Source organism: Phasianus colchicus, chromosome 1, assembly GCF_987193195.1.
Source record: "Phasianus colchicus chromosome 1, bPhaCol1.hap1.1, whole genome shotgun sequence".
NCBI lineage: Eukaryota > Metazoa > Chordata > Aves > Galliformes > Phasianidae > Phasianus > Phasianus colchicus.
In genome coordinates, this window is record NC_143436.1 from 168,212,971 (window position 1) to 168,237,178 (window position 24,208).

At 40.5% G+C, this 24,208-nt stretch overlaps 1 protein-coding gene across 9 annotated transcripts in view; it reads right to left on the reverse strand.

Annotated features, from left to right (window-relative positions):
* ENOX1 (ecto-NOX disulfide-thiol exchanger 1) overlaps positions 1–24,208 on the reverse strand; it is a 363,111-nt gene that overhangs the window by 238,954 nt on the left and 99,949 nt on the right. For 7 of the 9 annotated variants that reach the window (XM_090131472.1, XM_031615825.2, XM_031615822.2 and 4 more), the window contains one exon: positions 14,841–14,918. The gene's annotated coding sequence lies outside the window, so the exon portion shown is untranslated. Of the gene's footprint in view, positions 1–14,840; positions 14,919–19,395; positions 19,459–24,208 lie in introns of all 9 variants that reach the window. The other 2 variants (XM_090131437.1, XM_090131428.1) reach the window with 1 other exon arrangement.

Consider the following 24,208-nt stretch of genomic DNA (forward strand, 5'->3'; position numbering starts at 1 on the left):
GTGCTTTTTGGACAGAATTTCCAGGGTATGTTGTTGCACATGAGACATTTTCAAACAGAACCCTATTTGCTCTGTATCCTGTCATCAACAAAATTCACTGGAGGAAGTTTTTCAGAGGAATACAAAAAAATAACCCAACAATTTCTGACAATATTTCCCTCTGCAGGCAAAGTTTCTCTGATCTCTAAATATTTAGAAATCTGCTAAAAGCACAAAGCATAAAACTTAGTTACCTCTGCTAATTTGTTTTTACTATTATAACTCTAACACACTGATCTATGGAAATCTCAACCTTATCTGAATCTAGACAGTCGAGATAGTGACTAAGCAACACTTCAAAGTGCTCAAGCCCTCAATCTTAAGAAGAATTTCCTTTTAGCTAGCATTAAATAAATGATACAGTTTTTCCATACCCCAGTATGAGAAACTATGCCTGACTCATAGGAATGGAAATGAAGATCGGATGAACTAAAGGACGCTGATTTCAGTAATGCTGCATTCATAATGTTGAGAACCCATTTGGAAACACAGGTGATCTGGTCTGCAGGCAGTCAAAGCATCTCTACTTTAATTTGGCTTCATCCTGGTGAACAAAACTTGCATCCCTTAAAAAAAGCCCCGTCCTTTTATGTTTCATGCAGCTGTCCTTTATTCTCTGCCAGCTTTCATGGCTACCATAGGAATAATGTTTCAAGGTGTATAGTAAAAACTACAAAAGGAACTAGCTCCAGATAAGCTAAAAAATCAATGCCTTCACCACCACCTCATAGACATTAGCATTAGAAAGCTTTCTCAAGAAAGAGGGAGTTAAGGTAGATGAAGGAGAACACATTGGAAAATACCAATAAAAAGTAAGCATAAATGCCATTAATAAATCACAGGCACAGCATATAACTCCATGGAGTAATTCCCCAAAAGACAGTCCTAATCAATAATAAATACATAACTGTTCTGAATTTGCTAATCTGTTCTTGACCAGTATGGAACCACTCCTTAATTTCTATGTGCTGTCCAATGACTCTTTGTATTATGTAAAGTACACAATTTGGACATGTTGACTTCTCTAATTAGTCTATAAAAACCTGACTTTTACCTACAGCTTTGATAAGTGTGATAATTGTTGGGGAAAAGCCAAAGCATTTATGGTCAATCAGATGATGAGAAAAGGAATATGGCCCTCTCAGTGAGTAAAATGTAAGGCATTATGTGGAAAGGCAGAAGCTATTAGCGGGATCAATATTTCTCCTAGTACCTTAATAAATCATTATATCAAAGAACAGTTGCAGGTTGAAGAAAACCTCATTCTACCAACGAGGATGCTTCCAAATCAGCAAATAAAACATCATTTAAATTACAAAGACCTAATTGGTGTACAAAGGCAAATGGCAAGCATAGAATACAGCCCTGTGATGTTAGACATGTAAGCGTTTTGAATCATTAGCGAAGGAAGAAAAGGAAAAAGACAAAGAAACAGCTACATAGGCATAATTTGCAAATTGGTAAATATGCATGAACCCACCACACTGTAACTGACTGATGACACCATGTTTGGCATAGATATCATGGTGACTGAACCAGAAGATCACCTGGAATGGCCTTCAGTATCTTTGCTACTGAAAATAATTCATTTGTTGATATTTGCAATGAGGACTCTTCCTCCTTTTTAGCTAGCTGTAGTGTTACTAAAAAAAATAAAAAATAAAAAAAGGGAATATTTGAATAAATAACAGTGAAAGCAGGGAAATATTCTTGAGTACTGTAAAGCATCAGAGCTAACATTCTCAGCAGACATTGCGTCTCACTGCTTGCTCAACATAGCTGAAATCACATGTAGCCATAAGGCACTCTTGGCCACAAGACTAAGAGGAAAGAAACTCTTAAGTAGAAGTTCTGAAGTTCTGTCCAAGCAAAGGGGTACTGTGATCATGTACAGGTAACCCTCCCAGTGTACATATTATAGCTGTGAGAAGATAAGGGATGACAACCAATTTTGTACGGTGCAGCCACCCTACATGTTGCTATGGAGCACAGTGTATTACCATTTTTGGAAATACCAACTCACAGCACTTTTGATTTATAGTGTTACCTTTCAATATAACAGAGAAATGACGAAATCTGCAGGAGACAGAGTCACCAGAGTAATAACTGCATGAGTTCCCACTAGGGACAAATGTAATATCCTATTGTAACCAGTATTCCAGTTCATTCTTTTGTTTGAATAGTCCAGAGTTAACTTTTTACTGCAGAGTTTTTTTGGTAAAGGAAATGCTTCTCAGCTGTTTAGTCCCTATTTGTGATCTCTGTCACAGCCTTGGAAGCTTGCTCCTAATTTATTAGAAGTAACAATTGTATTGAAGATGTCAAAATGGGTACTTTTTGGTTCTTTAGTTCATATTTCATACACTTCTAATTCCATACAGCTGACACTTTAGAAGGTCAACTGTCATCTAGCTGGAAAGCTGACACCTTGAGAAAGTAAACAAGGCTGCAAAGAAGTGGAGAAGGAGCATCCTGTTGCTATGTGATAGCTCCTCTCTCCACTCTGATCTGGCAGAGATGCTACCCGCCTGTCAACATTCTTAGCTAAGGCAGAATTTTGGCCATATGGCAGTTGACCTTATGGGGTGCTGGCCATATGCGTTTCCACCATATGTCTGGATCTTCGAGTTAAATGCATACATAAAAATGAACAATGTCCAAATGTTCCACGCTCTAAGCTCTCTGTATGGATGTATTCATTTTCTCAAGTGGTAATTTATTCCAAAAAGTAAAGCAGATCAGCCTCCCCATAAGTTATGCCTCGAATCAGTTCGTTGGCTGATCCTTCTGTTGTAGAAAACATATCAATCCTGCTTTACAGAGCATAACATGCCAACTTTAGCAGTAAAGAAACCTGTACTTTATATACTTAACTGCCTGTAGGCCTCCCAAGGGTTCTTGCTATTTTCCTGCAGAGATTATGTTTTCTTCCCCTCATCCAATGCCCACTAGCACACATCAACATTTCTCTGCTAGTATCCCCAGATCTAGTTTAAAAAGCAATTGAAAACACCATTTTTTCCTTGAATCCCAAAGTGATACTTTTTCTTGGCATCTATCAGCTTTGCAGACTGTAAACTAGTCGGGACAGGGACTGCTCCTGTTTGTTTATGTATTCAATGGACTAAAGGAATTATCAACTTTATTAGTCAAATTGTAAGCAGCAGATGGGATCATTGTGAGCATGACCCAAACTTTAGTGATCATGTCCAATGTGACCACAGGGGGAAGGCTAATAGAGTAAGTGCGCCCTTTCAATTCCATTATCATAAACATCTTTTATTTCGTAGTAAGTAAAAAAGATGCACTGAGTCTTCAAACAAATAACCAAGAGCTATTGGGATGCTAGTAAATACATTCAGCAGAGATTCAGGATTTTCTTATTCTAGTCAGCCTGAACAATTAATTAACAGCCTCCTTGTTTGTCATTAATTTTGGTTGCCATAGTAGCCTCTTTAAATGGTTTCTAACAAACAAGAAAGATTTATCTCTCTCACACTCAATCGATCAGAAAATGAATGATTTCACATTCATTTTTATTTCACAATGACAGTAAAGCATAGTGAATCACTACAACAGGGAGAATCCTTCTGAGAAGGATAAAGTGTCAGTTTAAACCCACAGTAATCTTAAAAAGCAGACCCAGAGATTAAAAGGGAAGGGCCACTTTGGTGCCAACAAAAATACTAGCTCCAAAGAGAATATTTTAAAAAATGACAACACTATAAATAATACATATAAGAAAGTTTCTAGGTTTTTTAAACTTAAATTAAGCCAAATTTGCTTGGATACAAATACTTCCCTGTTGATTTTTTGTTGGGGTGGTTTTTTTCCTCAAAATTCACAGCTGGTGACACCTGAAGGAGGAGAAACATTGTAAAAGAATCTCCTAAATAACAGAATTTAAATGAATTATGTGAAACAGGAATTTTTCATCCACTCCAGGTTCCTTGGATCATGAAAAGAACAGCAGCTCACAAGATAAATAGGAAGGAGGGGGTACACATCTGCAAATGAAACACAGAAATTCTGGCCATGATCATGTGCAAAGGTTTTCAACATGTTTAGAGAAGTACACGCTGCAACCTGCAAATTGGATCAATATGTTTCTTGCCTGATAAATTCTAGGAGAGAGATAACAGTCCCATTATTGGAAAAGATTGTTGTTGCCTTTCTTCTAGAGGACAAGGTGACAGATTCTCTTAAAGCAATAACTGCTCTTTGCTTCTTCACAAAATCATGCTTTGAAAATTAGTCATTTCAATGATTATCCCATCTATAATGTGCCTCAGTTAAAGCAGGAACCAGAGAAAAGCAAAAGTATGGTAACACAGCCGAATTACTCATGGTCTCCTTGATTAAGAAGCCAATACCAAGCCCAGGTACAAAATGCTACAGTCACATCTCTCATCTCTCTCTACCAAAAAAAGCAAATTAAAAAACAACAACAACAACAACAAAAGAGAGAGAGAGAGGGAATGGGACCTGTGTTCTTCATTTCATTAGTCATTCATTTCCTACAGCCATACCAAATGCCCTTGGAGACTTTTTTATAGTATTGATACTCAAAACCGCTGACTCAGCTACAGACCAAAAAAAATTTAGATCTTACTGGGATCAAATGGTTTTACTCTTTTTCCCACACTTGAAAGACCTAATGGGCAGTATTTGGGCATTTCCCATACTGGCTAAGCAATCTGAATATAAAAGTGCTGGGTAGACAATGCAATCACAAAAACAGAGCTGCCACAGATACAGACTAACACCAAGAACAAGTAAAAATCTTAAGTACTTTTTTTTTTCCCACATTTTTTACATTCACTTTCTTATTGTTCAGTTTGGGGCTGATAGGATAATTTCTTTCCTGTGACGTGGGCCCATAGTACCAAAAGAATATCAAAAACATAGTCTACTAGCAAAGAACAGCTGTAACTTTCATACTTAGTGGCTTTCAACTGAACTTCTTTCTGCCATTTATTGCATTTTCAGTGGCAGAGCTGGGGCAGTAGTGAGCAACGTTTAAAAATTTCATCCCACTTTCAAGCTGCGACAGCACATGAAAGAAGGAGCTGGGAAAGTGGGGTGGGAGTTTTTGGGGACATGGGACGTTAGACCATTAATGAAGCTTATCCACTAATCACAGAGCAGTTTCTTTCCAGGTATTTGAGGTGCACTACTGTGCTTTTCCTGAGCAAATGCAAGATTGCTCTGCACAAGGCTGGAGATGACTGGGCATAATCTTAATACTGACATAATCTTAATGTCAGTAGCGAGGTCAACTTAATTGCACTGAGTCAGAGATAATAAACACTGCCAATCATGACAGTTTATTAATTTCTTTTCAGCACCATATTAACTGTGCTTCTGTTTTCTTGGAAAATGGGCAGAGGGGAACTCTATCTACCAGCTGTAGGGCTATGGACTCTACTGACTATGTGAGTCCTTACAAACCAAAGCATAAACTAATCATTTCAAACTTGGGGGGGGAAATTTTGCAGAAAAAACTACAGAAGGAAGACCTGGAGAGCAAGGGATGAACTCTGAACCAGGCTGTGGGCTGCTGAGTTACAGCTTTCTCATGGAAGTGATAGGCAAAAAGCTTGTAGCCTGAGCATATGCCTGGAGGGCATATGAGATTGCAGAGCAAAATTTAATTTTTGGTCTATACTCCATAGCCTGAAAAGCATCATAAATTCAGTGGTGAGACCGTGTGCAGGTCAGTTGATAGTCAGCACATGCAGTGAAATTTCTTCATAGAAGTAAAGAAAATGTTGCCAAAAAAGATTCCCGCATAGATTTAGTTTTTCTTTCATAACTTAAAGTCCTTAAAGTAGCATGTTGCATTTGGCTATCAAATACTGACTTTTTCCAATCTCTATCCTATGGCACTGCAAGCTGTTTGACATCTGTATGGCTCTCAAAAGTCACTTTCCAATTGAAATATCGACTTATTTGAACACACAACTACAGTAAAAAAGAAAAAAAAAAAACAAAACAACACAAACAAGTAGGTGGTCAAACTAAAGATGCATTAATGGAGGAAGTATAGCAGGACTGACCATTACAAACACTGTTGGCAAAGGTCTCCAGCACTGAAGGGGTGTTCTCCTGGAGGGATTATAGAAAAATCACAGGCTCAGATGCTCCATGGACCACTGGTTCTCTCTGTGCATTCGAGTTCATTGGGCTCAGATAGTGCATTTGATTGATTTCATTCAGGTGTGTCTGACAGGAGAACCTGACAGCAACTGGTCTGCAGAGCTGCAGACAGGATTTCCAAGAGACTATTGAATTGCTCACAAAAGGAAAAAAAAAGGGAATATTTGATTCTACATTTCAGTGCTGAACACACTATATATTTAACCAGGTACTGTGTAATCACAGAATCACAAAGTCATAAAGGTTGGAAAGACCACTAAGATCATCTAGTCCAATCATCTCTCACCTCTTCTCCATGTTTTTTTTTTATCACACAAAAAGAGGAAAAAATGCATGATGAGGGGAGAATGAAATGTAAAGACACTTTGGATGTTTCCTATTGAGTGAAAGAAACAACAACAAAAAAATGCAGTGAACTAAATAATTGAATTGGTGGCCTTCAAACGTTAAAAGAAAACTGTTTTGAAGAAATTAAGTCCACACGATTTGTCAATTTTAAGAACAAGTTGCCATGTTCCAGATTCATCCCTCTCCTGGATTTAACATATAAACTTTCCTTTCAAGATCTCTAGTCCCTCTGAATCTTCTTTCTTTATTCTCTTTGGTGGTAATTCCTTGTTATTAATTAGATCAAGTCAGATTTCCACTGAGCTGTACGAATAGTGACATCTGTGTGTTATCTGTCAAGTGCTGCTATAACTGTCTTCAATTGCTCTCATACATCCAGCGCCTCTGTGGAATCCCATGTTATGAAAATTGTATGCTGTCTTTCAGAGTCCTTCCTCTGGTCTGTGTAAATTGCAATGTATTTCTGGAAAGGGGAAGAAGTAGAAATAGAAAACCTTCCTAAGAAAAGCACTATTAGTGATTGTTAGAATACCACTATTAAGACAAAAAAGTTGGTTTGCTAATCAACTGAAGGAAAAGCTATTGGAAAGACCAGCTGCAATCAGAAAGCCAATACAATAAACACTGGAGACAAAGGATGAGAGATTCAGATTATAGTAAGGAAAAGTTGATTAGAGATTACTGAGATAAATTAAAACTTTTCAAATAGTCTAGGCCTTATGAATTTCACCCTTGAATATGTTGATGACTGGGTGAGAAAATCCTAGAGCTGCTGGCTACTGCCTTTGAGAGGGGAGGGCAGAAAACAGTCAATGCAGTAAACACTAGACAGGAATAACCAAAATAACCAAACAGGTTTAGTCTTGCTAAGTAGAATCTGAAGTTACCCAGTGGATCTCAAGCTTAACATAAAATACATGAAAATACTTTTATGCATTTATGAATGTCGGATTAGAAATACAGAGGAGAGTGTTATCTTCAACACACACAAGGGAATTCTGCTTTGTTACTTCACTTTATAAAGACTTCACCAACAACCTTATGTGTAGTATTGGAAGCCACGTTTAAGGAAGGAGCCATTTGACACTGAGTAACTCTATAAAACATAAGAAAAAATGGAAGGTGGAAAATGTTGTTCAGGTAGGCATGACAAAAGACTTTGAAAATACTAAGAGTGGGTGCAAGGAAGAAGGGAATAATAGGAATAAACCATCCTTGTTCCCTGAAGATGGGACAGAAATAACTTGCAGGTTAAGAAATTTAAAAAACAATTTTTGAATGGCAGGGAAAATTAGGCCTTGAAATGAATTGTCCAGCTTCATAGAATCATAGAATCATAGAATGGCCTGGGTTGAAAAGGACCACAATGATCATCTAGTTTCAACCCCCCTGCTATGTGCAGAGTCACCAACCACCAGACCAGGCTGCCCAGAGCCACATCCAGCCTGGCCTTGAATGCCTCCAGGGATGGGGCATCCACAACCTCCTTGGGCAACCTGTTCCAGTGCGTCACCACCCTCTGAGTGAAAAACTTCCTCCTAATATCTAACCTAAACCTCTCCTGTCTTAGTTTAAAACCATTCCCCTTTATCCCATCAACTTGGAGGTGAATGGGGTCTATCAGTGGAGGATCTGAGAAAAGAGTCAGCTCTGCTGGGAATAATGTCAGTATAGCTGACATAGCTGGAAGGTCTTCAAGCTACTTGCTGATTTTCTACAATTTGAGGCAAAACACTGTGGCTAATTACTTGGAGAATACTTGTTTTGAGTTTTAGGCTATTTGGGGTAATAATATACATTATTATTTTCTTTGTTAATTTTTAATAATATTCTGAAAGTTCAAAATTTGAGAGTGGTAAGACCCAAGATATTTTTCTGTCTTTTAGTTCCATTTTAGCAAACTGCCTGGTCATGCTTTCCTCTCATTCATGTAACACCTCTTGAATACAATATTCAATGGTCTTTTTGTTTTTGAAGTGTGGTATCAATAACATTAAGCAGGACTACATTATTTCCCTAGCAATTAATTGGATTTACTATTGGATCATTTCTTCTACAAAGTCAACCAACCCATATTAACGTTGACATGGATTCCTTTCAGTTTTGTTTCTTGTTTTTTACTTGAGGCAGCTAATAATCAGTGTCTCTGTATTTTTCTTTTTCTAACGCAATAGCTGATCCAAGAAATCCAAGCACATCTGGAGCCATGTCTTAGAACTCTCAGTACCAAAGAGTTATATACTACACTTTAAACTGAAAAAGAAAGCTGAAACTTTCTTATCAAATTCAGGGCTTTGCCTTACTGTTATTTATAATATTGATTGAACTTTGCCGGGTTTTGAGTTCTAAAGATAAACAAAGGTTGCTCCTGAACTAAGCTGGTGTCAGAGTTTTTCTGAAGCTGGCAGCAAAGATGCGAATAATCATCAGAGGTAGCCTCTGAAGGCAATAGCACTGCAAATATATTAATTCTGGAACCAAACTCACCACCATTTTCTCTTTTGAAAACAAATTAAAAAAAAAAAAATCCTTAATGTTTACTGTTTGAACAGTTTACTGTCTGTTCCCTTTCCATGTATTTTTGGCTAAAAAGTAAAAGGGAAAATACATAAACCTGTGGTGGAAAAAGGATTTTTTCTTCCTGTTCATTTTGGCTGGCACTCTGTCACCTAAATACTCCTTTTATTTTCTTTTTCTTTCTTCCCTCCCTCTCTCCTTCCTTTCCTTCCCTCCCTTCCTCCTTCTTTCCCTTCCTCTTCCCCTCCCCTCCCCCTCCCTCCTTCCTTCCTTCCTTCCTTCCTTCCTTCCTTCCTTCCTTCCTTCCTTCCTTCCTTCCTTCCTTCCTTCCTTCCTTCCTTCCTTCCTTCCTTCCTTCCTTCCTTCCTTTTCCTTCCTTCCTTCCTTTCTAATGTAACAAACTGTAAGTTTCAAAGTTGTTTCTGGAGAGTTGGGCAGTAGCAGTGACAGTGGATTTCTCCTTCTCTCAACTGGAGAAGATGTTTAAACATCTTTTCAGAAGGGAAATCAATTCATATCTTTCTGTTTATGGCAACAGGTTCCCGCTGGAGCTGGAGCTTATGACTTTTATCTTGCTGTGACACCTGCTTTGGTCAAGGGGATTACTGATTGCTCCTCCTGGAAGGTGTCAATATTGATGATGTTTGGCTGAGCAGCTGTCCTCCCCCTTCTATTATTATTATTCATGACGCATGATTGATTCTTCTGAGGACACTAGTGATAGAAAACTTAGCAGTTCTTTGCTGTCTTTCCTTTAAAGGGACCAGAATGAACAATCATTGTTTCTGAAATGTGCTACAGCCACCATTTCACCTCATCCATTGTTCACATATCTCTGTGCAGCCAGAATGCAGGCAATGAAAAGGTGCAAGATGTGTAGTTATCCATATGTTGAGAGCTATCAGTTCCACCCTTATTGTCTCTCAAACAATGTCATTCATTACCTACTATCATACTTGTGAAGAATTTAAAGGATAGAAGAGAGAGAAAACATCAGCAGGGATTCCACCTACGCTGAGGTAAGATAAGGATGAGAGCCACTTTCATTTAGGGTACACTTCCACCATTAGTTATCAATCTCCTAAACTTTGGGCTTATTTCACATAATTTTTATGCATTTGACAGTCATACCGAGGATTTCCAGGTTCTTAGCACTAGCACCTGAATTCAGAAGTCACAGTACACAGAGGGAAGCAGATACACAGGAAGAAGAAAGAAACCCTTCAGAAGTTTTAAAATGGCTATCTGCAGGTTTTACAATTGCTTATTCTGAAAAACAAACAAATAAATAAACATATCAGCTCCAGTATGGAGGCATTCTTTCTTTCAATACTCAACAGACAGCTATAAAGAAAGTTATGTTCAGCCTTCCCCTTTCTTCACAAGAAATAAGACACCAAATGGCTTAATATGGAGCAAAGGAAGCATAACCTGGATTTTAGGAATATCCCCTAAGAGTTGTGTAGTTCTGGAGGAGACTATACAAAGAGTAACTGAAATATTCCTTGCTGGAAGATGTTCAGGGGTTTTGTTCTTTTTGTTGTTCATTTTTGTTTGTTTTGGTGGTGGTGGTGTTTGTTTTAAGCATGTATAAGGTAAACATCTCTCACAGATTATTTAGACATCTTGATTGCAACACAAGCAAATGAGCCAGATGATTTTCAGTGTCCCCAGGGCACTCTCAACTGCTGGCATGAAAGATCACCCTTTATTTTATGGCATACCACACGAGTTAAGATAGGCAAAGATCATTAACTAATTGCCACTTTGAAACATAAGATGATGGGCAATGGGGTGAGACAAGTAAAGAGCCTTTCTCCTGATCCGAGTCTATAGACACTTAGGGCAGTTTGCAGGAGCCTCTCAGCCTCCCTGTTCTCCTGGGAAGTAGCTGTGATTAAACAAGAGTGGTGTTTCAGGATGCCACTGGGCTGTTCCTCAGACAGGAGAAGCACTTGCTGCCATTCTCATGAACTGCTTGGAAACAACTTAAAATCATGGGAAGATCTCTTTATTCTCTTGGTTGTTTGTTTTCCATGCATCCATACTTATCCCATTGTCCTGCAGAAGTCCTGCTAGGGTCACAACTCTCATTCAGGTCAGCAAATTGTCATTTTATTTTTTCTAACCATCATGTGCCCCTTGTCTTGATATGGGCAATAAAAGAGAAGAGTTGCATGGTCACTCTGAACCATCATTCAAATTTTAAAAAGTGCATATATGCATTTTAGTCAGTTTGTACATACATCCCATGATTTGGACGCATTAACTTTTACAATCTCACAATCTTGTTTTCTCTTCTAATGAAATGCAACTGTCCCTCCATGACGGATCAGTGAGATTTACTTTCCCCATCCTCCCATTTCATTCTGCCACATTTTCCCTGAGCATCTAGCTTATAGATTTTCTCCAGCTAACAGAATACTTGTTTTCCATCTGTTCAATAATTCAGATGTATACATCAAACGCACATATGGCACATTTACAGGTAGCAGCATCCCCTTCCTTTCTCCCAGGTAATTTGCACATAAGGTGCACACAGAAAACAGATGCCTGTTTGCACCTTCGGATTGCTGTTCTTTGCCTTGACCTATCACTTTTCTCTCCACTAACCTCCATGCAGCCACCACTTTGAGCATCCAGTCCATCACCTCCAGCATGAGGAGGGAGAGCTGAGCCCTCACAGGACCCAAAGACACTTGGTCCCTCCAGCAGTGTGGCTCAGAGGCAGGCAGGAATACCTAACACAGCCAGTAGCAGCAGGGCTCTCCAGCTATGCATGCAGCATTGGTTGGAGATCAAATGTATGGTTGCCATGTTTACATGCTCACATGGAGAAGTGCTCTCCTTAAGCTCTTCCCCTCCTTTCTCCCTACCCCCCACCATGACTTTTGGCAGCTTAGTGTTCTCATAATTGTTAAAATACCCTCAAGAAGCAGCAATGCAATGGAGAGGCACTCCCTGCACACACACCCCACCAAGAGCCAGCCCTGGCTGACCACAGGGCCAGCAGGCCACAACACGAGGAGAGCAGAGGAGCTGATCCCAGAAGATGAGGATTTTTTCCATCCCACACCACAGCCCATTGCCTAACAAGGCTCTGAACTATTCTCACTGCCTTTGGTTTCTTCTGCTTACTGTACAACCAATACACCTTTTTCCTCCTAAGAGCGTTAAGGGCAAATATTTGAGCAGACCTGAGAGTCACTGGAAGAGGTTCATCATTTAGGGACCCCAACAGGAAAATTTAAGAAACACCAGCAATAAATGAATGAAATTCCAGTAAAGTAAGGATAAGCAACAAAGGCAGAAGGGAAAAGGAAGTTTCTCTAGAGAATGTACAAGGGATCATAAGCAGGAAATAAAAGAAAATTTAAGAAAACAAGAACCATACAGGAAGATAGTTTTAAGAAAAAAAAAAAAAATACACAGAATTTGCAGTGGAAGTCATGGGATAAATGGAAAAAGCTGACCTGGATTAAAGAAATTATTTGGCTAGACTAGTATCCTGTTTTGCTTCAATGTCAATACCAGATGCTACGGAGAAGTATAACAATAGGTACATACACAGCTGCAGAGGCAGCTTCGCTCAGACCCCAGGCAGAGGGCAGGTGAGTTCAGCCTTCATCCAGACAACTGCTGTATAATTGCTCTTTAACTATGCAATATAAAAAATGCATCTGTGATAGCATTCTTACTGATATAAATATCTATTTCTTGCAAAGGTTAAATGTAACACCTTTTGATGGTGCCTCGGAGCAGTACTTGCCAGTGAAAAATTACACATGGTTTTTCTTTCTCAGAAGAAATGTCTTCCCTGTTAATTTGTTTTCCTTTGTATTATAATAAAGCTATAGCACAGTAGTATTCCAACTATTTCATGCCACATGGTAATATATATCTAATTGCACATACATCAAATTAATATCGTATTTGTGTTAAACGATGCAATGCTAATTTGTATGTATATCTCAAAGCCATTATTTTTCAGGAATCAGACTTGTGAAAGAGAAAGCTTCTAAAAGGTGTTTTAGATAAACAACTTGCCTAAACTTTATTGCAGAGCAGCTGTTGGCTGCATTTGTAGCAAATTCATTAGGGCCAACCATGCTTTACTTCAGCAAACTCAGCTGCAGCTCTTGGAAGCCTTTGGTGAGCTGTGATTCAAACAGCTCTCACAGACAAGCCTGGAAAGGAAGATTTTATAAAGCTGCCTCTGCTGTTCATAAAGGATTTACGATCCAAATGCCAACACGTGCAACAAGTTTTCTCCCTTTATCCCGAGCACATTTCAGTGTTTGCACTTTTTTTTCTTTCTGCCCCCAAAGAAAAACAGAAATTTTGCCCAGAGGGACAACATCATTAAAGAAAAGAACAGTGCATTCGTAAAGCTTTAGAAGGACACAGATCATTCAACAGTTGTGCAATTACTCTGAAAAGCTACTTATTTTTGAGCACAGAGTTTTCACTCAACACAGGCCTGAGGCATCCCGATCAGATCTGTATCTGCAGCATCTCAACTAGCACGATCTAAGGCTATTGCTCATTACAGAAGCTGTAGTCAAGGTGTACATCTACGTTCAAACAGTCTCCAAGGCATTTTGATGCTGGGGTCACATTAAAAGACGCTACCAACTCATAATAATGCCCGAGAATAAACTGAAGGTAGTTTTGGATACCTCTGTTACCATAAAACCACCTGCTTTGGGTTTTATTCCTTACTTTCCCTACAGAACTCATACAGACTAATGGAATGCTAAGTGACTGCACAGAGGCAACAAGAAAAGCAATTATACCCACAGCGCTGTCAGGCAAATAAGTGAACAAAACAGAGCAAATTCAAACATGAACATTTTTGAAAACCATTACTTAGGGCCAGACACAGCTCTCACAAGCCTTCATTGTGCTCTGATCACAGGGTATGACTATGTAGATGTAGAAGTTGATTCTCACTGATTTCTCTGACAAAATGTCTGTAAAGACGCTGTTCTGCACTACCTTCAAAAGCAGTAAAAAATCAGATTTTTCTCTATAACATACCTGCAAGGAAAAAAACATATTGAAATGCAGAGGAGTGTATTCTACCCTCTAAATCATTGTGATTGTAGGCCACTGTGCATCGAAGCACTATTGTTCTGGCTGACAAGAACCCAGCATTAGCTACACGCTCCTCAACACTCCCTGCCATGCTGACACTACAGGAATCAAGCCATTATTATTATGCCCTTCCTACAGTTTCTTAAGGATCAACTCTTTTTTTAATATATTTTCTTAAACTTTCCATGAACCTGAGCTCCTCCTGACCCGAAAGCCCCAGCTATTCTGCTGATCTTAGCTGACTGTGCCTCCAGAAACATCCCCAGCAATAGCTGAGGGACAGCCGCTCACACACCGGCAACCTTGGTGGGAGGCATCGACCGCAGGGCTTTGCAGGGTATAGCAGCTCCAGCACACACTGAAAGACACAGTGGTGATGTGAAAATGACTTACAGGCCCAATTCCTTTCTGCAGTTCAACACTATAAGCTGTAATAGTTCGCTTCAAAGGAAAGATGAATGGGTTACTCTGCATTTATATAACGGTAACAGAATAGAGTTATGTCCTAAACACTTTGCAAAGAAACCAAAATCATTCTCTGCAACACTTGCTCCAGATTAAAATTAGATTTTCATTTGACTTGCATGCATTCAAGATGAAAAAAAAAAAAAAAAAAAGATAACAAAACAGCACAGGAATCCACATGCTGAAATAGTCAGAATGCAGCAGAGGTTACAGACCTGTACAAAAGAGGGTAACTTCTCAGCGGCCCCATCACTGTATTTCCAAAGGAATGTTACAAATTCTCATGGCCAATCCTGCAAGAAGTGGAAAGAACCGTTAAACCTAGAGAGTTTCGAAAGGAGAAGAAAATAAGATCAGCTGTCTCCTTGGATACACAATGCTAAAAGCCAGTGTAGAATTGGTTTAGAGGATGTTAAACATTTTAAACTACGGAAGCAGCAAGATCTTAACATTTATTTAAATATAACAAAGCCCAAGTTAAATAAAATACAAAATGCTAAGTTCTTTTAAAAGACATGTTATTGAAAACAGTGCTGATAAAAAGGCAATGAATGTATGGGACTGGATTGAAAAGAAAAAAAAAAAAAGAGAATACTACACCAATTTATATTCCCTTTGAACTGTCTGTAATACAGACCTTAAAGTGCATTTTCAAACATATAGCATATCAAAGAAGCAGACATTTATTTCTAGCCATGGCACTTCTAGGCTTTTGGTAAACGAAACCAGAAATAGTCTAGTGGAGCTGCGCTGTGCGATAAAGCATGTGCTGATGGATTCTGCACAACATCAGTAAACAATTGTTTTTTCTTTTAACCCAGGGATAGAATTTCAGCAGTAAACAAATGTCTTACATCTTGCATGAATTCTTCAACGGAGTCGAGGCAAACCTGTCGTTTCACACCTCCTGCATTTGCTATTCAAAGGCAAAATACAAGTCAGATTCCCCAAGATCTATGAGTTGCTATGTTTTTGATTATGACAACTATGATACACAAGGGTAAATCCAATACAACACAGCTTTCAGCTATAATCCCCCTGGAATCCACACCCGTTGTTATGAGGATAATTATCTGGGTATCCCCGAGGCCAATTTTTGTAGTTTTCATATAAAAACCACCTCTTGCATAAGACATGAAATTTAAAATCATCCCCTTCACAGATATCATTGAGTCACTCCATTACCTCTGGGACAGATATAAATTATGCATTCTTTGATTCTCTTTAAAATTTTAGATGCACAGGGGGACTGAGAAGCATCTAAATGGTACTAAAAATATAAGGCATTCAAGAAAGAAACAATCACTTGTATGGCATTAACTGCTACAGTGCTCCGAAGGCTCCCTGCCTGGTCAAGAAAAGCACATAAAGCACTGAAACATAGCAGCAGGCTTGCATGCTAATGGCTGCTAGTGACAAGGACTCATTGAATGTCACTGCTTCACATACTGCGTACTGTTCATTTTTCTTATCTGTGTGACCTCTCCTTTGAAATGACTGATGAAACTCCTGTGAATTAGCATCTCTGCTTCCGGGCATTTGCCACCAAGAAGGCATTCAGTAACATCTCTACTAAAATGCAAAAATGAAGCAGGAAAAACAAACCATCATCTCAACAACAAAAAGCAGTCACCATGTCTGTTAAGGGATACTTGGTCTACCCAGTGAAAGGAGTGCTTCGTCGAAGCTTTGTTAGGTTGGCTTTTACCTTGATGCCCTTTAAGAGCATTGGCTTGTCACAATACATGCATTCATACTGCATTGGCTAACATTTTCATAATTGGTGTGAATAAAAGGAAATAGCTGTTACTGCTAGAAAAAAACCAAACAACGAAATATCTCTGTTCTAGGGCCCTGCTGCTATGATGACCTATTTCACACTAGCATCTGTTCTGTTCTGATGAACCACTCCAGATGTAAGCTGGCAAAGCAGCACTACAAGTATGTTGCCCAGACATCCACTGAGCGCTGCAGATGTTTGGTTCCACACTTCACACTTAATGTGTGTCTGATTAATTTTTGCTTTATTATTTCAATTCCTAGGCCCACAGAATTTCCTATAAAGTTTGCAGGATCTGGATCCAATCTGCAACCATAAGGAGCAGCTCCTTCTGTGTTAGCAGCTTCATTAATGTCAAGAATAACGAGCTAAAAGTGCTTTGTTTTGAATTCCAAAATAAATGCAAACTTCAATAATCTATTATGCTTTTATATTATTTGCCTGAGGATTTAACACCACACTCATTTCAATTTCAAAATTACAGATGTTTGTAATATTCAGATGCACTGGTCTGACCAAAAATATTATGCCCATGCTCTGCCTCAAGCCCTTGACCTGAATGAGGTAAGTGACAGGGATATGAATGACTTGAGCAGAAAACCAAACACAAAAGTAGTTTTATCGTGAAGTACAATATTTCTTCTGTCACTTAGGCATTTTTTTTCCTCTCAAAATTACAGGGTAGACTGCAAATCTTCAAGGCTAGCAGCCACTACGACAGACTAAGTGCCATTTAAAAGAATAATAATTTATGACACGCCTTGGTAGAATAGCAGAGGTCACACAGAAGACTCCCCAGGGAGGGAAGGATGACAAAGGTTACGGAGATGACTAAAGACTAGCCTACAGGAAGGGATTTTCTTGGAAGGAAGATGTTTTGTTGCACAGCTTCATCCTACCTAATGCACAGGCACCTCATCCAAGCAAACAGCTCACATTTAAGGTAGCTGCGAGGCATCACTTACAAAATATGCTTCTGAAGTTCATGGTTTAGCAGCTTGGCCATGCACCAGGGCCCACAGAGCTGGGTCTGCCCACAGGGCATGATATGATGTACAGCAACAGATTTGGAGACCCTACCTCCCACAGCGGGTGGACTACATCTGAAGTATCTCCAGAGCTTTTGGAAGCTAGTCCCTAAAGAGATCCCACTGCCAGGACATTCAGTGCCATTTTCAAATATTTTCTGGACCAACAGAGAGCGTTGTTTCTTTCAGCAGCAATTATAAGAGTTGGTGTAAGATGAGATCAAGCTGAGTGGACACAACAGAGGGAAGGGACACCATCCAGAGGGACCTGGAAAGTCTTGAGAAGTGGGCCCACATGGACCTAATGAGGTTCAACAAGGCCAAGTGGGAGATGTTGCACTGAGGTCAGGGCAATCCCACATACGAGTACAGATTGTTAGAAGAATAGAGCAGACCTGTGGAGGGGGATTTGGGGATCCTGATGGATGACAAGATGGACACAAGCCAACATTGTGCACTTGCAGCTCAGAAGGCCAACTGTAGTGCATCAAAATAGGGGTGCCCAGAAGGGAGAGGGAGGGGATTGTCCCCTCTACTCTGCCATTGTGAGGCCCCATCTGGAGTACTGCATCCAGGTCCCAGCACAGGAAGGATGTGGAGCTGTTCGAGTGGGTCCGCAGGAGAGTCATGAAGATGATGAGAGGGTTGAAGCACATCTCCTGTGAAGAAAGGTTGAGGGAGCTGGGCTTCTTCAGCCTGGAGAAGGCTCCAGGGAGACTTCAAGTACTGTAAGGGAGCTTATAAACAGGAGAGACTGAATTTTACACCTGATAGTGACAGGACAAAGGGGAATGGCTCTAAACTTAAAAAAAGGGGGGAGATTTAGGTTAAATGTTACAAAGAATTCTTCACTCAGTGGGCAGTTAGACACTGGTATAGGCTGCCCTCTGAGAGGCTGTAGATGCTCCATCCCTGGAGGAGTTCATAGTTGGTTGGATGAGGCCCTGGGCAACGTGATCTCTTGGGTGGCAACCCTACCCTAGCAGGGGGGTTGGAACTAGGTGATCTTTAAGGTGCCTTCCAACCTAAGCCATTCTATGCTTCTATGATTCTAAGAAGAGCCTGTGATACAGTGCTGATAGATTCTCACAGGCAGTTGTAAATTTGCACAGCAGCCATCAGTTTTGCAGCACTTTGGGCCACATTTTTCTTCCCTCAGCTCCTGTGCTCACCCCTTTCAACTGCAGCAAGTATAGAAAAAAAAAAAAAAAAAAAAAACAAGACAAGGATGAAGACAAGCAGGAACAACTCTTCTTGGCACAGCTCCACTCCGTGCAGCATCATTTCTGGGCTCATAAAATAAGCATTAAGTGGTGGGAGAAGCTGGCGCTGCGAACCTGGGGGTAACCAGCAGTGTCTGCAGAACATCAGAGCGATAAAGAAAAGCTTAACCTGAAGCCAGCATGCAATACAAGACAACTCTTATCTCTTCAGAAATGTGTGGCCATAACCGTTTGGGAAACTGACAGCTCCCAGCTGCTCCCGATGAGTTTGGACAGTGCCTGCAGCCAGATCAATGGCTGGCGCTTGCTGATGGGGCTCTGAAGGGTGCAGCTGTAAGAAGGGCCAGGCAGGAAGCAGTTATGGAATGCTTTGGGTATAAAGGATTGTGCCTCGTTTCCTGCTGGATGACTGCAGAGCCCATCCTCCCAGTGTTCAGTTCTATGCTCACAAAGAAGATCCTACCTGCCGAGGGCAGGGTAATCACCCAGGTAGATATTCTCATTTTCATTCAGAAATTCTCATCTATTTCCTGTACAAAAATAGGGCAATTTGCTGAAGGGGACGAGCTGCGGACATTAGGAGTGTCTGCATTCTCTTGTTCTGGCAGGCTCTGCTCTATTAGCATGGCTGATGAAGCCTTTTGCTGGCTGTTCAGATCACAGAAAAATTTTATACTCTCATAAACACAGGCAAATGACAGCAGAGCATGCCTCTGGGAGACCCAAAGGCAGAAGGTACCTGGGAGGCGGGACACGGCTGAGCCAGCCCCACATTACAGCGGTGTTTTATTCCATGCATCACCTGCAGGAAAAAGGGGAGGAGAGTTCATTGGAACACTGTGCACACAATGAATAACACATGAGATGCCCCTTCCCAGGTGACAAATCCACAGGGCACGTTCTCTCGAGCCCTCTGAACCCAGCTGAAAAAGGCAAACGAGATTGTCAAGGCGTGCTTTGCCTAACATGTATTGTTGCTTCCCAGCACTAGGCCATGATGGGCTCTCCATGCGGGGTTTTCATACTCTCTGGTGTTGGTTTTGTGTGCTCTGTCTTCCTTTATTAATTTTAAACAGAATGGGGGGATGTAAATTCACCATTGGGGATATGTCAGTGTTTGCTCAACATGCTCTATATACCTTTATTAATTTTGTATTGAATGGTGGATGTGATTTCACTCTAGGGGAAAATCAGTGATAGACAAAGGCCGTTCCCACTGCAGGGGAGCAGTGGGGAAGGGGAGATCATTTCTCTCTGGATTTGAGATGTGTCTGCTTTCAAGGATTTCTGAAGCTGAGGAACTTTTGCTGTCACGAACAGGCAGTTTCAGTGCCATGACCTACTGGTCTGAAGAGGTTGATTATCTTAATGTGCCATTTGTTATGCAAGTCTTACAGCTTGCAGTACATTTTACAAGCAACAGACGATGCCTTTTTATAATGTGGGAATAGTACACATGGGGGGAAATTAAAAAGCTTTCAAAACTTAGAACAAGACCCTTTATTTTAATGGAGCAAATGCATTTAAAATCCATACCAACTACAAAAGTTTTGTTGTTTGACAAAGATTTGCAAGGTTTAGCATTGGACACAGTGCAAAAATTTCCTCGTCCTTCCCATTCCTACAGTAAGACCACATTGGACTGGGATAGCACAGGAATGCTCGACTCCCCACACTGCTATTCCTTAAGGACTTATGGAGGTGTACTAAGAGCTATTCACTTGTAGATAGCTCTTTGCTACCTACCTTAAATTCACAGAATCACAGAGTCGTATGGGTTGGAAGGGACCTCTATCAGGGAATATCAGGTCCAACTCCCCTTCTAAAGCAGGTTCCCTATAGTAAGTTGTAAAAGAAATTCCACAGACAGCTGTGATACGGAGGACACCTGATCAGAGAGCTAAAGACCTATTTTCCTGATCAGAAGATGCTGCACTAAGATTTATACCAAAAATAAGGACGTGCTAGGATTTATATTGCTGAACAGTGCCTTTCTGAAATTACTGCTCATAACAAACTTGAAACGGTGAACTGAATTAATTACTTGTTTGATCAAAACGTGTTATAGACTTGAGAACTGAATTTTGGAGTAGCTGTTACTCACAGCACATGTTTATGGGACAAGTCATTCTTTCCCTAATCTGGTGCAGCTGGCACGTGAACTTCTCGCATGACTTTTGGCAGGGGGCAGAAAGTGTTTGTGCTAGGGCCAAAGAAGCATGGTTCCCATACTGAGCACTAGAAAGGGCAGATCTGCTTCAGCTGAAAAATGAGTAAGGGAAACAGGAAAGCAAGGGCTGAGGACTGCAGCTGGCTGCTATGGGCTTTACGGGTCAGTGCTGTTATACTCACTAAATACAGCTCGATTCTGAGCTAGTGCAAGGGAAAGAAGGAAGGGTGGGATTTGGAAACTGGCTCACATCCGTCTGAGACAGTAACATGCAACTTGGGAACAAAGTAATAAATACCAGGTACATGTCACAGCACACAGTGCTAACAGTCTGTAATGAAGGCAAATGCAATGACACACACCAGCTGTGCTGCCAGCAACCTGGGGTTCCCAGAGACTGAAGGCAGGCAGCAGGGAACAAGGGGACAAGGTTGGAACCCACTGCGCCCATAGAAGGCAACAGGAGTTTCCCAGTCCTTCATCTGTTAGCTGCATCCTAGAAAAACTGCAGGTTGGCACTTGGTGTGAGCTTCTGTCCAAGTCTGCTAAAAATGGAACATGAACTAGAGCTCTGGTTTCTGTCCTTGGCTGTCTTGCAAACCATCATCTTTCTCTTCTTTCTTTCAGTGCCACCATGTATGAAACTCTGGAGAGGAATTTCATTCAGCCATGTAACTATCCAGAATATACACACCGGAAGACTGTGCTACCATTTAAGAAGACTGGATAGGCTGGGGAGTTGGGCAGGGAGCAATCTGATGACATTTACCAAGAGCAAGTGTAGAGGAAGATTCCTCATCAGTGTTATTCCTGCAGAGGAATAACTGCATACATCAGTACAGGTTAAGGAATGACCCACTGGAGAGGACCTCTGAGGAGAAGGACCTGGAGGTCCAGGTGGACAATAGGTTGACCATGAGCCAGCAGTGTGCCCTTGTGGCCAAGAAGGCCAATGGTATCCTGAGGTGCATTAAAAAGACTGGCCAGCAGCTTAAGGGAGGTGTTTCTTCCCCATCAACTCTGCCCTCATGAGGTTACGTTTTTAATAGTGTCTCCAGTTCTGAGCTCCCCAGGGATCTTTTAGAAGGAGTCCAGTGGAGGGCTACAAAGATGATAAAGGGCCTGGAGCATTTCCCATATGAGAAAAGACTGAGTAACCTGGGTCTCCTCATCTTGGGGAAAAGAAGACTGAAGATAGGATCTGATTAATGTTTATCAATATCTGAAGGGAGCTGGGAGGCAAATGGAAAACAAAAACCATTGACATGGATGAGGCCAGGTTCTTCTTGGTGGTGCTTCGCAATAGTCAAGGAGTAATGACATAAAACTTGAACATAGTAAATCCTGTACAAACATGCAGAAGAACTTCTTTACAGTAAGGGTGACAGAGCAATGGAACAAACTGTCCAGAGAGTAGCGGAGTCTCTTTCTGTGGAGATATTCAAGACCACCTAGGTACCTACCTGTGTCGTTATTGTAGGGTACCTGCTTTAGCATGGGGTTTGGACTCAGTGGTCTCTTGAGGTCCCTTTCAACCCCTGCAAGTCCGTGATTCTGTGATTCTCTCAAAATCCTATTTCTATATTTACTGCATCCCAGAACTTCCCATCCAGACCTCCAGTGCTGTCCACAAAATCTACTCTCCATGAGAATAAAGTTACTGCAGAATAAGGTAAATTAGAAGGAGCCCCTGCTGCTCAAACAAGTTTCTCAGAGTCTTCTCCAGTTAAATTTTGAGTATGTCTGAAGGAACACCTCAGAGCCTCTCTGGGCAATTTGTGTTTGTGTTTGATCACACCCATGGTGATTGCTATTTTTTTTCCTAATCAAAATTTCACCTGTCCCAAACTGTATCTGTTGCTTCTTGTCCTATCACCGTGCATCTTTGACAAGTTTGGTTCTGACTTCTCTGTCCTTTCTTGCTAGGTAGCTGTAGGCAGCAGCAAGATCCCCCAATGACTTTTTCTTCAACTGAACAGTCCCAGATCTTTCCAATTCTTCTCAGCCATCCTCTGCTCCATCCCCCTGAGCATGTTGGTGACTTTTCATGGGACTTGCTTCAGCATGTCCACAACTTTCTGTTTTTTGAGAAGACCAAAACAAGACACAGTATTTCAGATATCATCTCACAAGTGCTGAATAGAGGCAAATAATCACTTCCTAAGTTATGTCCAGTTGAAAGCATCCAGGAAGCTGCAGTGCACAGAGCTAGAACAAGATGTCCTAGAAACACGTGCCCAAACATTAACTAAATATCCAGATTTTTGAAGTGTGTGAACAAGCACTGACACAAGGAGATGAGGGTCAGCAATGTGAGCCTAAAGTAGCAGCAGGCAGATAGGTATGACAGACCAGCTAATTGAGAGAAGAAAGGTAGGAAACACCATCATATTTCAGAGCACATAACCATCTGAATATTAGTATGAGGCACCTACAACCAAGCTTAAATTACTGCTGATCCTAACAGGAATAAAAACAGCAGTAATTTGCCCATTACAATATAATAAGGCACTGTATCATACAAACATAGCTTTTTTTTTTTAGTATCAGTGTACCCTGCCTAAGTGATGTACAATACCAGCATAAACAGGTCATAAAATGGGACAAAAGTGATATAAACCAATTGACTTTAGAGCCACTTCTGTAACATACTATCAAAAAAATAAAGGACTGTGATCCAGTCAATGTTTGTTAAGAGATGACATATATCTGTCTTCTATCCAGAGCAACAGTATGCTGCAAATAAAATCATCCATTGTTCTGCCATATTACATCTCCAATACACAATGTTGCATCCTCCATATACCTGGTAATGAGACCACTAGGAACAGGAGGAAAGAATTTCTAAGAGGAAGCAGCAAATAAGCACACATGCACATGAGAGGAAAAATAGTAATCAAGCTACCACCCTTATAAAAAACTCTCTCAGCAAAAAGCCATTTTAGTATTAAGACCATGAAGACAGTAACTCTAGAAAAAACAAAAGCCTGGAGCAGAATGTTTTTATCAGGAGTGCAAGTGCTGGGTCTATTAAAAAAAAGTAACTTTGCAATATCATTGCTTTTTTATGATGGGAAAAGCACCATAAAAGTGAGTCAGTACTCAGAGCTGATCCTAAGGAGCAATGGAAAGCAAGACTTGGTTTTATTCATTCTCTGTAACTGAAAGAAAAGAATGAGAAGAAATAGCAAAGGTTCTTGATCATTGCAATGATTTGGGAAATCTGCACATGAAATATAAATTCTGGTTAATTAAGATATTATTCAGATGAGTAACTCTCTGTCACAGATAATCCTCTGCCAACACAGATCTACTATATGGACAAGACTTCCAACAATTCCCCTCTGTGTCAGCAATATTCCCCATCACTTCCCTTTTCCTG